Source organism: Grampus griseus (genome assembly GCF_964374135.1).
Source record: "Grampus griseus genome assembly, chromosome: 5".
Classification (NCBI taxonomy): domain Eukaryota; kingdom Metazoa; phylum Chordata; class Mammalia; order Artiodactyla; family Delphinidae; genus Grampus; species Grampus griseus.
The window spans coordinates 85,609,255-85,624,409 of NC_138998.1; the positions used below are offsets into that span (position 1 = coordinate 85,609,255).

A 15,155-nucleotide genomic window follows, 5' to 3' on the forward strand; every position below is an offset into this window, starting at 1 on the left:
AAAAAAAAAGTTTCGGCTTCTTCCTATCACAATAAATCAGTCTACCCCATGGTACCATTCCTTTCTGTCATCTCCAGCCCACTGAAGTCTAAGCTCTGTCAAAAGAAGTCCAGATGGCATCCAATGGTTCCTAAAGGTAATCACAATCAATAGCAAAAACCATATTCAAATGAGGATCTTTATCTCCTGTGACAGAGGTTCCTTTTAAATAAGTCTAGATTGTTTTATATGAGGAATTCTTAAGAATCTTAGAGGACTCTTGTAAAGAGGGTAAAACATCAATAGGGATGTTTAAACCATTTTGTGCCAGTCCCTTGAATAAGACTTGTCTGCCTGAACTTTAAAATATTCTTTAGACCACCCAAGGAATTTGGCTGCACGCTTCCTGTGATAACTCTTTTCAGACTGTGAGGAAGGCAGGGGAAGAAGGACAGAAAGCAGGAAAAACCTCAAAAAACATTTGGGTCATTCAAATTCCCTTCCCACTTGCAAAACTCCTGACTTTTATCTAAATATTCAAGATGTGACTTTTACCAATTGGACTCACATTTGTGTTTATATCATTATTAAAACAGCTTTTCAATTCTGCAGCCTGTGGAACGAAAACCACACTCACAGAAAGAAAGACAAAATAAAAAGACAGAGGACTATGCACCAGATGAACGAACAAGATAATCCCCCCCACAAAAAAATAAATGAGGTGGAGATAGGCAACCTTCCAGAAAAAGAATTCAGAATAATGATAGCGAAGATGATTCAGGACCTCAGAAAAAGAATGGAGGCAAAGATCAAGAAGACACAAGAAATGTTTAACAAAGACCTAAAAGAATAAAAGAACAAACACCTAGAAGAACAAACAGAGACTAACAATGCAATAACTGAAATGAAAAATAGACTAGAAGGAATCAATAACAGAATAACTAGGGCAGAAGAATGGATAACTGACTTGGAAGACACAATGGTGGAATTCACAACTGTGGAACAGAATAAGAAAAAAGAATGAAAAGAAATGAAGACAGCCTAAGAGACCTCTGGGACAACATTAAATGCAACAACATTCACATTATAGGGGTCCCAGAAGGAGAAGAGAGAGAGAAAGGACCCGAGAAAATATTTGAAGAGATTATGATTGAAAACTTCCCTAACATGGGAAAGTAAATTGCCACCAAAGCCCAAAAAGTGCAGGGAGTCCCAGGCAGGATAAACCCAAGGAGAAACACACCAAGACACATAGTAATAAATTGGCAAAAATCAAAGACAAAGAAAAATTACTAAAAGCAACAAGGGAAAAACGACAAGTAACATACAAGGGAACTCCCACAAGGTTAACAACTGATTTCTCAACAGAACCTCTACAAGCCAGAAGGAAGTGGCATGATAATATTTAAAGTGATGAAGGGGAAGAACCTACAAACAAGATTACTCTACCCAGCAAGGATCTCATTCAGACTTGATGGAGAAATCAAAAGTTTTACAGAAAAGCAAAAGCTAAGAGAATTCAGCACCACCAAACCAGCTCTACAACAAATGCTAAAGGAAACTCTCTAAGTGGGAAACACAAGAGAAGAAAAGGACCTACAAAAACAAACCCCCAAAACTTAAGAAAATGGTAATAGGAACATACATATTGATAATTACCTTAAATGTAAATGGATTACATGCTTCAACCAAAAGACATAGGCTCTCTGAAAGGATACATAAACAAGACCAATCTGTATGCTGTCTAAAAGAAACCCACTTCAGACCTAGGGACACATACAGACTAAAAGTGAGGGGATGGAAAAAGACATTCCGTGCAAATGGAAAATAAAAAAAAGCTGGAGTAGCAATATTCATATCAGATAAAACAGACTTTAAAATAAAGAATGTTACAAGAGACAGGAAGGACACTGCATAATGATCAAGGGATCAATCCAAGAAGAAGATATAACAATTATAAATATTTATGCACCCAACATGGATCACCTCAATACATAAGGCAAACGCTAACAACTATAGAGGAGGAAATCAACAGTAACACAATAACAGTGGGAAACCTTAACACCTCACTAACACCAATGGACAGATCACCCAGACATAAAATGAATAAGGAAACACAATCTTTAAATGACACAATAGACCAGATAGATTTAATTGATATTTATACAACATTCCATCCGAAGACAGCAGATTACACTTTCTTCTCAAGTGCACACAGAACATTCTCCAGGATAGACCACATCTTGGGTCAAAAATTAAGCCTCAGTAAATTTAAGAAAACTGAAATCATCTCAAGCATTTTTCCAACCACAACCCTAGGAGATTAGAAATCCATTACGGGGAAAAAAATGTAAAAGACACAAACACATGGAGGCTAAACAATACATTACTAAAGGACCAAGAGATCACTGAAGAAATCAAAGAACAAATCAAAATATACCTAGACACAAATGACAACAAAAACACGATGATCCAAAACCTACGGGATGCAGCAAAAGCAGTTCTAAGAGGGAAGAATATAACAATACAATCCTACCTCAAGAAACAAGAAAAATCTCAAATAAACAATCTAACAACCTAATGCAACTAGAAAAAGAACAAACAAAATCCAAAGCTAGTCGAAGGAAAGAAATCATAAAGATCAGAGCAGAAATAAATGAAATAGAAACAAAGAACACAATAGCAAAGATCAATAAAACTAAAAACTGGTTCTTTGAGAAGATAAACAAAATTGATAAACCTTTAGCCAGACTCATCAAGAAAAAGAAGGAGAGGACTCAAGTCAATAAAATTAGAAATGAAAAAGGAGAATTTACAATGGACACTGAAGAAATACAAAGCATCCTAAGAGACTACTGCAAGCAACTCTATGCCAATAAAATGGACAACCATGAAGAAATGGACAAATTCTTAGAAAGGTATAACCTTCCAAGACTGAACCAGGAAGAAACAGAAAATATGAACAGACCAATCACAAGGAATGAAATTGAAACTGTGATTAAAAATCTTCCAACAAACAGAAGTCCAGGACCAGATGGCTTCACAGGTGAATTCTATCAAACATTTAGAGAGGAGCTAACACCCATCATTCTCAAGCTCTTCCAAAAAACTGCAGAGGAAGGAACACTTCCAAACTCATTCTATGAGGCCACCATCACCATCACTATCTCCCTGATACTAAAACCACATAAAGATACTACAAAAAAAGAAAATTACAGACCAATATCACTGATGAATATAGATGAAAATATCCTCATCAAAATAGTAGCAAACAGAATCCAACAACACATTAAAAGGATCATACAACATGATCAAGTGGGGTTTATCCCAGGGATGCAATGATTCTTCAATATACGCAAATCAATCAATGTGATACACCATATTAACAAATTGAAGAATAAAAACCATATGATCATCTCAATAGACGCAGAAAAACCTTTTGACAAAATTCAACACGATTTCACGATAAAAACTCTCCAGAAAGTGGGCATAGAGGGAACATACCTCAACATAATAAAGGCCATGTATGACAAACCCACAGCAAACATCATTCTCAATGGTGAAAAACTGAAAGCATTTCCTCTAAGATCAGGAACAAGACAAGGATGTCTACTCTTGCCACTATTATTCAACATAGTTTTGGAAGTCCTAGCCACAGCAATCAGAGAAGAAAAAGAAATAACAGGAATCCAAGCTGGAAAAGAATAAGTAAAACTGCCACTGTTTGCAGATGACATGATACTATACATAGATCATGCTAAAGATGTCGCCAGAAAACTACTAGAGCTAATCAATGAATTGGGTAAAGTTGCAGGATACAAAATTAATGCACAGAAATCTCTTGCATTCCTATACACTAACAACAAAAGATCAGAAAGAGAAATTAGGGAAACACTCCCATTTACCATTGCAGGAAAAAGAATAAAAAACCTAGAAATAAACCTACTTAAGGAGGTAAACTACCTGTACTCAGAAAATTATAAGACACTGATGAAAGAAATCAAAGATGACACAAACAGATGGAGAGATATACCATGTACTTGGATGGGAAGAATCAATACTGTGAAAATGACTATACTACCCAAAGCAATCTACAGATTCAATGCAATCCCTATCAAATTACCAATGTCATTTTTTACAGAACTAGATCAAAAAATTGCATAATTTGTATGGAGATAAAAATGACCCTGAATAGCCAAAGCAATCTTGAGGGAAAAAAATGGAGCTGGAGGAATCAGACACCCTGACTTGGGACTATACTACTAAGCTACAGTAATCAAGACAGTAAGGTACTGGCACAAAAACAGAAATATAGATCAATGGACCAGGATAGAAAGTCCAGAGATAAACCCAGACACCTATGATCAACTAATCTATGACAAAGGAGGAAGGATATACAATGGAGAAAAGACTGTCTCTTCAACAAGTGGTGCTGGGAAAACTGGACAGCTACATGTAAAAGAATGAAATTAGAACACTCCCTAACACCATACACAAAAATAAGCTCAAAATGGATTAAAGACCTAAATGTAAGACCGGACACTATAAAACTCTTAGAGGAAAACATAGGAAGAATACTCTTTGACATAAATCACAGCAAGATCTTTTGTGACCCACCTCCTAGAGTAATGGAAATAAAAACAAATGGAACCTAATGAAACTTAAAAGCTTTTGCATAGCAAAGGAAACTATAAACAAGATGAAAAGACAACCCTCAGAATGGGAGAAAATATTTGCAAATGAATCAATGGACAAAGGATTAATCTCCAAAATATATAAACAGCTCATGCAGCTCAATATTAAAAAAAACAAACAATCTAATCAAAAAATGGGCAGAAGACCTAAACAGACATTTCTCCAAAGAAGACATACAGATGACCAAGAAGCACATGAGAAGCTGCTCAACATCACTAATTATTAGAGAAAGGCAAATCAAAACTACAATGAGGTATCACCTCACACTGGTTAGAATGGGCACCATCAGAAAATCTACAAACAACAAATGCTGGAGAGGGTGTGGAGAAAAGGAAACCCTCTTGTACTGTTAGTGGGAATGTAAATTGATACTACCACTATGGAAAACAGTATGGAGGTTCCTTAAAAAACTACAAATAGAATTACCATATGACCCAGCAATTCCACTACTGGGCATATACCCAGAGAAAACCATAATTCAAAAAGACACTTGCACCCCCATGTTCATTGCAGCACTATGTACAATAGCCGGGTCATGGAAGCAACCTAAATGTCCATTGACAGATAAATGGATAAAGAAGATATGGTACATATATACAATGGAATATTACTCAGCCATAAAAAGGAACGAAACTGAGTTATTTGTAGCGAGGTGGATGGACCTAGAGTCTGTCATACAGATTGAAGTAAGTCAGAAAGAGAAAAACAAATACTGTATGCTAACACATATACATGGAATTAAAAAAAAATGGTTGTGATGAACCTACGAGCAGGACAGGAATAAAGACGCAGACATAGAGAATGGACTTGAGGACACGGGGAGGGGGAAGGGTAAGCTGGGACGAAGTGAGAGAGTGGCATGGACATATATACACTACCAAATGTAAAATAGATAGCTAGTGGGAAGCAGCTGCATAGCACAGGGAGATCAACTTGGTGCTTTGTGACTACCTAGAGGGGTGGCATAAGGAGGCTGGGAGGGAGACGCAAGAGGGAGAGGATATGGGGATATATGTATACATATAGCTGATTCACTTTGTTGTACAGCAAAAACTAACACAACATTATAAAACAATTATACTCCAATAAAGATGTTAAAAAAAAAAAGGAAAAAAGACACACGCACCCCAATGTTCATTACAGCAACAGCCAGGTCATGGAAGCAACCTAAATGCCCATCGACAGACAAATCGATGAAGATGTGGTACATATATACAATGGAATATTACTCAACCATAAAAAGAACAAAATTGGGTCATTTGTAGAGATGTGGATGGACCTAGTGACTGTCATACAGAGTGAAGTAAGTCAGAAAGAGAAAAACAAATATCGTATATTAACGCATATATGTGAAATCTAGAAAAATGGTACAGATGAACCGGTTTGCAGGGCAGAAATAGAGACACAGATGTAGAGAACAAACGTATGGACACCAAGGGGGGAAAGCAGGGGGTGGGGATGTGGTGGGATGAATTGGGAGATTGGGATTGACATGTATACACTGATATGTATAAAATAGATTAATAAGAACCTGCTGTATAAATAAATAAATAAAATTTTAAAAACAGCTTTAGCAATATTTGAAGGAGACACAATATGAATGTAATAAGTATATATATATATATATATATGTTATAAATTAAGTTCAACAGAATGATGCGGTAGGGAAGTTCTCAAATTAAAAGCATGCTGTCTCCGGACTTTCCTGGTAGTGCAGTGGTTAAGAATCCGTCTGCCAGTGCAAGGGACACAGGTTCAAGCACTGGTCCAGGAAGATCCCACATGCCGCAGAGCAACTAAGCCCCTGTGCCACAACTACTGAGCCTGTGCTCTAGAGCCCGCGAGCCACAACTACTGAGCCTGCGTGCCACAACTACTGAAGCCCGCGTGCCTAGAGCCCGTGCTCTGTGACAAGAGAAGCCACCACAGTGAGAAGCCCACGCACCGCAACCAAGAGTAGCCCCCACTCGCTACAACTAGAGAAAGCCCGTGTGCAGCAACGAAGACCCAACACAGCCAAAAATAAATAAATAAATACATTTATTTTAAAAAAAAAAAAAAAAAATGGTGTCTCCGATTACAGAAAATACAAAGAACAGAGGAATACATTAAACAACACTATGGAGACAGTATCACTTAAATCTAAAACATGTGGAAGTCTACAGAAAAATAACCAATGTCTTCAACCAGCAAATGACAAGGAAAAAAATAAGAGAGGGAACAGTTCTAGATTTAAAAAGAACCAGGAGATACACCAATTAACAATTAAATGCAATATGTAGACCTTGTAGACCTTGTTTGGATTCTGTTTTGAACAATCCAACTATTAAACAAAAATTTTATGTGACAATCAGAGAATCTGAACACTGACTGGAAAAAAGATATTTTAATTACTGCCATTTTTGTTTTTAGGTGTGATAATGATTTGCTGTATTTTTTAAAAATCCTAAGCTCTTAGATTTATATTTTAAATTTTTTATGAATAAAATACTACAGTATTTGGAATCTGCTTTATAACAATCTATGTTTGGGGGGAAGTAAGGTCTACAGATGAAACGATATTAGCATATGTAGGTAACTGTTGAAACTGAATGATGGGTACATGAGATTTCACTGCATTATTCTTTTAATTTTTATGTATGTTTAAAATTTTCCATAATAAAAATATTTAAAAAGTAAAAGATGTGTGCATTCCGAAAACCAATATGAATAAAAATATATGAATATATACTGACTTAAAAACGATAGTGGCTCAGTTTACAAAGAAGGATGTGTTCATACAGTGGCTCCTTGCTGATTTTTTAAAAAGTACGAAATACTAACCTTCTGTCATATTGAATTAAGCTCCTAAAAGCGGATTTTTTTTTTTTAGTACCTTGGAGAAATCTGAAAGGAAATGCATTGTCTAGATTACAAGTATCAGGCCATTATATTTCGGATACTTGCAAGATAATGGTAGGTCACAGTAGCTAAATTTCACTACTATGCATATTCAAATAAAACCCACCTCTTCAGAAAGTTAAAATGTAAACACAAAAACTGACAAACCTGCCATATCTTGAAGAATTTCAGCCTCAAAAAACCATTAAAACACACACACACACCCTTCCATATTCATGCTAAGACAGAGACCAACATACTTTATAGATTCTTAAATTATGTGATGGCTTCTCTGAAAGTGGGAGAGTTCTTTAGGTAGGAAATTACAGACCCATATTTTCAGGGTTCTTTATAGAATCCTAAGATAGCTTTAGTTGAAGATAAAGGTTTCTAAAATTTTCCCAAGTAAAGCAAATATTTCCAGATGTTTCTTATTCCTGATCATTGGCATAATTCATCCCCGGGTTTAGGTGATTCTGACTGTAGCCTCTGAACAATCCTCCTGTATTATGTGATCACCACAGTGAGACAAAGCCAAGAAACAGAGTCATGGAATAACTAGGTTGGAGGTCTTGAATGTCTGCATCTGTGCTTCAGATTTACTTCCTGAAGCAGAGGGGTACTCCAGGAAAAAGCATCCTCTAAAACCAATTTATGCAAGAAAAACATTGACTCTGGGATCACATGGGGATGAAGATGCTCTCTCTTGACCCTGAAACCACCCCTATGGGCTGGAATTGGAAGCTGAGAGTTGGTGGGAGCAAACTCTTATCTTTACAGCATCCTGTCCCCATTCCACACTACCGATCAAAATACATTCTCTTCAGAGTCAGCTTCTGTTTTTTCAAAGTAACATTCACCAAATCCAAACGTACTATTCTCCATTCCCTTACCCAATACTTGTGAACTGGGAATAGTCAGGGGATAAGTAGGCTCAGGATGGATGGAACAAACACAAGGTGACCACATCACCCATGGTCATAGTGTTTTTCCCTTTAACTCAAAAACTGAGTGGATGGGTTTTAAAAAAATACTATAAAGTAAACAAAACAAAACAATAATGATACCATCTCTTCATTACTTAACTGTAGGTTATGCAAAGTGGGTGTTATAGACAATATTTCCCTTTGTTGCGACCTACCTTTTTTAACCATTTATTTTGCTTGGAAGGAAAAGGAAAAAGGACTTGAACCAGCAGAGGTCAGTAAACAACTGACTACACTAAATTTAATCAATGCTGTTTTTTATATCTGACCAAAAGCCCTAATAAAGGAAATGGTTACATTAGGATGTTATTTTTATTGTCATGGCCAATCTAGCGCAAAAAATACGGGACAGACTGCCAGGAACATGAGTCAGGATACCCGACCCTCGTCCTGGTTCTGCCAAAATAACCAACAGAAGAAAGAGCCAGAGCAAATCCCTTGGCCCATCTTCACCTTGTTTTAGCAGAGGTTTCTCCATATTTAAAATGGTGAGGGTGAACAAGATGTTCTTTCTGCTCCAACTTTCTAGGCTCCCATAGACACAGGTTAAATAACACAGGAGTGCCAGTTATACAACGCAGGAAATGGAAATGACTACAGAACAGAAACATGTTTTAGTGATAAGGTAGCAGCTAGCTACCTAACTGGGAAAAGATTGCACCGGTGAGGTTGCCCATGACATTCCAAGGGCATGGTAAATTATTTCAGCATAACGTAGTGGGAAGAAGGCCTGGTCAGAGTTATGTTAGTGTAATGTAATACGGCTATTTGATTCGGCATGATGTATAAGAAATATTTTGTCTACATTCCCGTGGCTTGCAATTTCCTTACTAAATATGTTTTCAAAAACCTACTTCTGAATGATGTAAGCAGTGTGGCAGCCAGACCTCACTTCCCAGTCCCCTCTGAATATCTCTTGACTATGAAGCACTACTCAGGCTGCATCTGAACTGGACAAACAAACGCAGAAGCTGGCTTTCCTTTGCTTTTACCTGCCCTTGTTTTAGCAATACGGTGCTCAAGAAACAAATCAAGGAGAAAGATTGTAACTTTTAGCGTTTTTGCCATTCCTTATGCTGATTCCACAAGCACATCGCCATCTGGAGAGGTCACATGCTGCATGCAAACAAAATATTCTAAGATGATCAACACTGATTTCCACTGAACTCTAGATTTAGCAGCAAATCTTGGAAAAAGCTGACCCTGCTTGAGGTAACAATATTAAATATAGGCATGAACAAACTTTTTCTTCCCCTTAATTTGCAAAGTAAGGAAATGGAGTTCATCTAATAAACTCAACCCACTCACACTAAGCAAAACAAATATCTCTTGTAAAAAACCTCTCAAAAAAGTCTCCAGGTAACTCAGCCTGTTACTCTACACCTTATTTACCTGTTTCTTTGTATGGCAAGCTTCTCCAACCCCTAGCCTTCCCACTGAATTTCAATAAAAATGATTTTTATATTTGGGTTTCCCCTGTTGATCATTAGCTGCTATAGATAACAATCTTGCCTTTAAAGCAGATACAGCACAAACCTTCTTTTCAACATCTAAAAACATTCCTAAATATCATGAAAACAACTCTGCAAATTAACCCTTAGAAGGTTCGAATTTCTGGGTGGCAGAAACAAGTTCTGCCTTACCAAATACTCATTTTGAAGGGATTTGAAAACCTGAGCTACCCTTTTTGGTTTTATTCACTTTCAAAAGATAAGAGTCACATTAATCAAACGCCAACAAATATTTCCAGCCAACAATTATAAAAAAAACAAACTCATCTTCTCTTCCATCACCTGAAAAATAAGTAACAAGAATGACTACACGACAAAAAAAAAAGAATGACTACCCGAAAGGTGATCATGAAAAGGGTGCTATACCCCTTTACTGCAGCACCTGCAGCCTCTTTAAAAAGTCATCACTTCTGAATCATTTCTAAATATACTACTATGTACTCGGCTTTGAGGTACACCCATTGGCTAGTTGTCAAAATGATAAGAACCTACCACAGCGAGGTTCGGAGCTCTTCCAAGAAAGGCACACTAAAAACTTCTCCTATATTTCCAGAACCTCCCAGATTTGAGGATTATAACTACCATGGCAGGAGCACTTAGCACACAACTAAAATCCATAATCACAGGACTAATGGATAATCGTAATGTAAAATGTGAGAGCAGCCATATGTGCACAACTTTTCTGATCGTCAAAAACTCTGAGGGCTTCCCTGGTGGCGCAGTGGTTGAGAGTCCGCCTGCCGATGCAGGGGACGCGGGTTCGTGTCCCGGTCCGGGAAGATCCCACATGCCGCGGAGCGGCTGGGCCCGTGAGCCATGGCCGCTAAGCCTGCGCATCCGGAGCCTGTGCTCTGCAACGGGAGAGGCCACAACAGTGAGAGGCCCGCGTACCGCAAAAAAAAAAAAAACTCTTTGAGATAACTCCTTTCTATAAGCAGAGCTATTCACAAATACATGCTTTTTACACTCTCCCAGAAAATGAACAAAAACTTTATATTACTATCATTTTCTTCCCCACTAAGTAAACAGATGGAAAGATACAGACTGGGGGTTGTACAAGAAAGTACAATGAAACAGGAGTTAGGAGGTTCTCACTGGCCAAGTGAGCAGATTCAGATAAGAGGATTTCTGAGATTCCTTTTACCCCCATTATTATTTTGCCCTCTTCCCCCAAAGAAGTGCCAAGCTTGAAATGTCTTCAGATTCCTAACCCAAGTTCTACGCAAATATCACATTTATCTTACATATCCACTCATCAGCTTATGAATATCCCTCACAACTGCCCCAAAGCATGCTCATTTCCTTATATGCCAGGTGTCTTTTTTAACTCTGTATTCAGGAGGCCTCTCTCATCCTCTCTTCTCTCCAAGACAACCCTATCCATTCATGCCCTCTACTCTTAACCCATAAGGCAGGGAGGAACAAAAAATCTCAAATGTTCTGTTTTGTACCATAGCATCTGCTGTGAATGTGGAACCATCTGTTGCCCACTTTGCCATGGGAAGGATGGTGCAGGCATCAGACGTGGAGTGTCACAGGTCGCACAATAGAATTATGTTCTTCTTGGGGCTGACACACCCAGGCATATGCTCCACAGTCACCATGGCTAATGCTACCCTTCCCCCATCAAAGAGTTTATTTATTTCCTCACAGAGAATGTGACCTCTAAATTCTCACAAAGGGTCAGGTCCATTTTTTAAAAACTTACATATGCCTGAATATCAGTTTCTAAATTCTCTAATCCTGGGTTTTATCTAAAACTAACATCTGTCACTAACACACTTGAGACTTTACCAGTCACCATCTCTGGGCATCTCAGTTTTTGTGTCTATAAAACAAAAAAGTTGCGCTCAGTGATCTCTGAGGCTCCCTTGCACTGTAGCACTCCAAAATTCTGTAATTTTAAGCCAACTCAAAGTCAGTGAACACAAGTTCCTTCACATCTATGGTATATTAAGACTCTTAATGCCAAGGACAAAAGAATCTGCTGCAGACAAAAAGGTCTCTCTGTGTTGAGCAAAAATACCGTCAGTTTCTAGAAGATCCAAATTAGATTAAGATCCCTAATCTTGTTAACATATGTCCTCAAGGTAATACCCTAGTGAAGAGTTTGGGGCTAGATATTCATTGTTTGTGTGTCCTGTGCATTATAGGATATTACACAGCATCATCTGAGGCCTCTACCCACTAGAGGCCAGCCCCAGTTGGCGACTGGGGTTGTCCCCTGCCCCGAGTTGGGACAACCAAAAATGTTTCCAGACACTGGCCAATAACCCCTGGGGAGCAAGTTACCCCCACTCCACCCGCCTCCATTCAGAACCACAGCTGCTGTGTATACCAGGGCTTTATAATAAAGCACATCACTTAAAAGTTGTTTTTGTTTCAAATAGATGACATTTCCACAGTTAATAAGTAAAGTACATCAAGATCTAACAGTCAGATTTATAACGCACATGTATTCCACTTGGAAGATGTACAAAACCACTGTCTTTCCAAGTTATTCATAGAGCCAACCGCCTTTCTGCTAAGGGTTGAGAATTAGCATACAGAGTCATAACCTCAACTGCTCTTTAAAAGTATTTAAAAGCAATCACGTTTCTCACAGCAAGTCCTCTGGTGCACTCCAGAATCAACCCCTGCATTACAGTACAGACCTCAAAAGAGGGCTTTGAGGAAAACAGCAAAATTCAGTGGTGGGTTTAATCACTTCAGCTTTTTCTTCCCTCTCTTGTGCAAAAGCCAGTAAATAAAATGTTTCTGAAAAGGTTGCTAAAGAGTTCCAGCTTTCGTCTGGTGTTCTTTAAGATAGGAGGTAGCAAGCTCTTAGGAGAATTTCCCAGCTATCTTTTCCTCCCTCACTTCAAATAGGGATCCAGGAGACACCCCCTAAAGTCAGTCCTCAGCCCAAAAGAACAGCGTCTGCCAGTTGCATGGAACAGACTGAAGCCTGCAAATTGACATGATGGCTACTCCTAGCCCAACATCTCATTTTTTCATTTGTGAAAAAGGCTGGGATTTGCAAACCTCTGGGTCTCAGGAGGTGAAGGCTACACTAGTCAACTAAGAGCAAAAGCTCTATTCCCCCTCACTTTTAAAGGAAACCCCAGTTATAAACGTTTTGGGGACTTTACAGAGTTTCTCAAGTACATATAATGTTTAAATTTCCACATTAAATATGTAAAACGAAAACAATAAAATAAAACACAAAACCTTTTAAATAACTTAAGCCCAGGATATGAAAAGGGAATCATGAATAGACACAACTGTTACTTTTCAAAGAACCTTAGCTCTTTATTCAAACAAATATTTACACAATTGAGGGCAATGGTACCGGGGATGTAGCCATTCTGTTAAAATAGTGGGCAGCTCTAAAGCTTTATTTATCCCAAATCCAACTACTCTGTTGCTATCCTACCAGGAACCAAGAATTCAAGAGCTCTCAGGGCAAAAGTTTAACTAACACTCTGAAACTGTGAACTTCATTTAGACCTCTCCCAGCTGAATTCAGATGTTAGAATTCTCGGAGACATATCTCAAACGCCTAAATTAAGCCAAACTAGGAAGCTTAAAGTTACGCGTCCAATACTTGATAATATATATCTGTAATTAATACATTCATACAATGAAGGGAAATGTGGCTGACATATATTTACACTAAAAGTACGCCACATTTTTATGCCTCTTCTTCTAGTTCCACTCCCAGCTGCGTCTGGCTGTGACTAGCTGTGCATTCTAGAACTGTTGAGAGCTTCTTTAGAGCAGCAGAAGGAAGACTTCTAGGGATGAGGGCAGGGCCGGGCGAGAGGATTTCCAGCCCCGGGAAAGTCTACCGACATAAAAGGCTGAGGGCGCAGTTCCCGCTTTTACATGAGAAAGGTAGATGGGTAGCAGGTTCGACTTCCGAAGCTCTTTCAAACAGGAAACCCCAAGTCTGGAAGCGACAGCCTGTCAGCCTTTTAATTTCCTGGCGGTGGCGGGAGTTAGCCCGGCCCTCGGCGCTTTAATAAGTGATGACTGCTAGAACTAAGTTATTCAATGTACCAGCAAACATTTCAAGCTGCGCCTCGGCCGTGCCAGGCGCGGGTGAAACAGGGGTTCAAAACATTCTCTACTTCCAGCCGCTATCTCTAGGGGTGCGGAGACCGCCCCAACCATAAATTTTGGGGGGCACCCAAGGCCAAATGGGAATTTGAGTCTCTGGGCGGTTCAAACTAGTGAGCCCCACTCTTGAAACAAAGTGAGCCAGGAGGGCAGCTAGCTAGATATTTGGGGGAGGGGGTCTTTTCTGAATTCCGCGCCCATACCATCCAGCAGCATACTCTTTCCTCCGCCCACGGCGACAAAGCGGCTCTAGCCCCAAGATCCCGATCCCTCTCTCCTTGGGTATTCCAGACTTCTCGGCAAAAGTTGCCTCAGGCTCCCCCAAATCCCGCCCGTTTCCTACAACCGTTCTGTGAGCTGCTCTTCCACCCCGCCACTCCCTCCCCAGGATCCTCTCAACCGAGGTCCACCCATTCTTGGGGTTCGGGGCCCCAGAGGCTGCTCAGCCCGGGCTCTGCTAACCCCAGCCCGAGCTTTTGTCCCTGCAGCCCACAAGAGAAGCAAGAAACTCTGCGTCCCCGGCAGCCACTCACCGTCTCATCTTCTCTCCGCGCCGCCGCTCTCCGCCGGCTCCAGCGGCCCTCGCCTGGCCCTCGCCCCGCCTCCCTCCCACCCCCCCTCCGGCCCCGGACCCCCGGCCCCGCCGCAGCTCCAGCCGCAGCCGCCCGGCCACTCAGCACGCGCTGTGCGCAGCCAGCGCGCCCCTCCTGGCCCCGGCGGCCACTGCCTCCTCTCCGCCCACAACCCTCGGCCGCACAAACGGGCGGCGACCAACTCGGCGGCGGGGGAGGCAGCGCCCGGGGGATGCGGTCCGGACGCGCGGAGCCTGCGCGGCCCCTTCTACCCCGCCGGCCGCCGCCTCCTCCTCACCTGGCGCGTCGGCGCGGCCGGGTCCCCAGAGCGAGGGAGGCAAGGCGCGCTGCGGGCACCCAGCCGCCGGGTGCGGTCCCCCTCGGGCCGCGGTGGTGGGCTCCGCGCGGCTCGGTCCTGTGCCCCGGCCCCC

At 40.5% G+C, this 15,155-nt stretch overlaps 1 protein-coding gene across 5 annotated transcripts in view; it reads right to left on the reverse strand.

The window, feature by feature from the left end:
- Nucleotides 1-14,765, reverse strand: part of PHLDB2 (pleckstrin homology like domain family B member 2) — a 129,081-nt gene extending 114,316 nt beyond the window's left edge. For all 5 annotated transcript variants that reach the window (XM_082654338.1, XM_082654340.1, XM_082654339.1 and 2 more), the window contains exon 1: nucleotides 14,686-14,765. The gene's annotated coding sequence lies outside the window, so the exon portion shown is untranslated. The remainder of the gene's footprint in view (nucleotides 1-14,685) is intronic.
- Nucleotides 14,766-15,155: the final 390 nt, after the last annotated feature.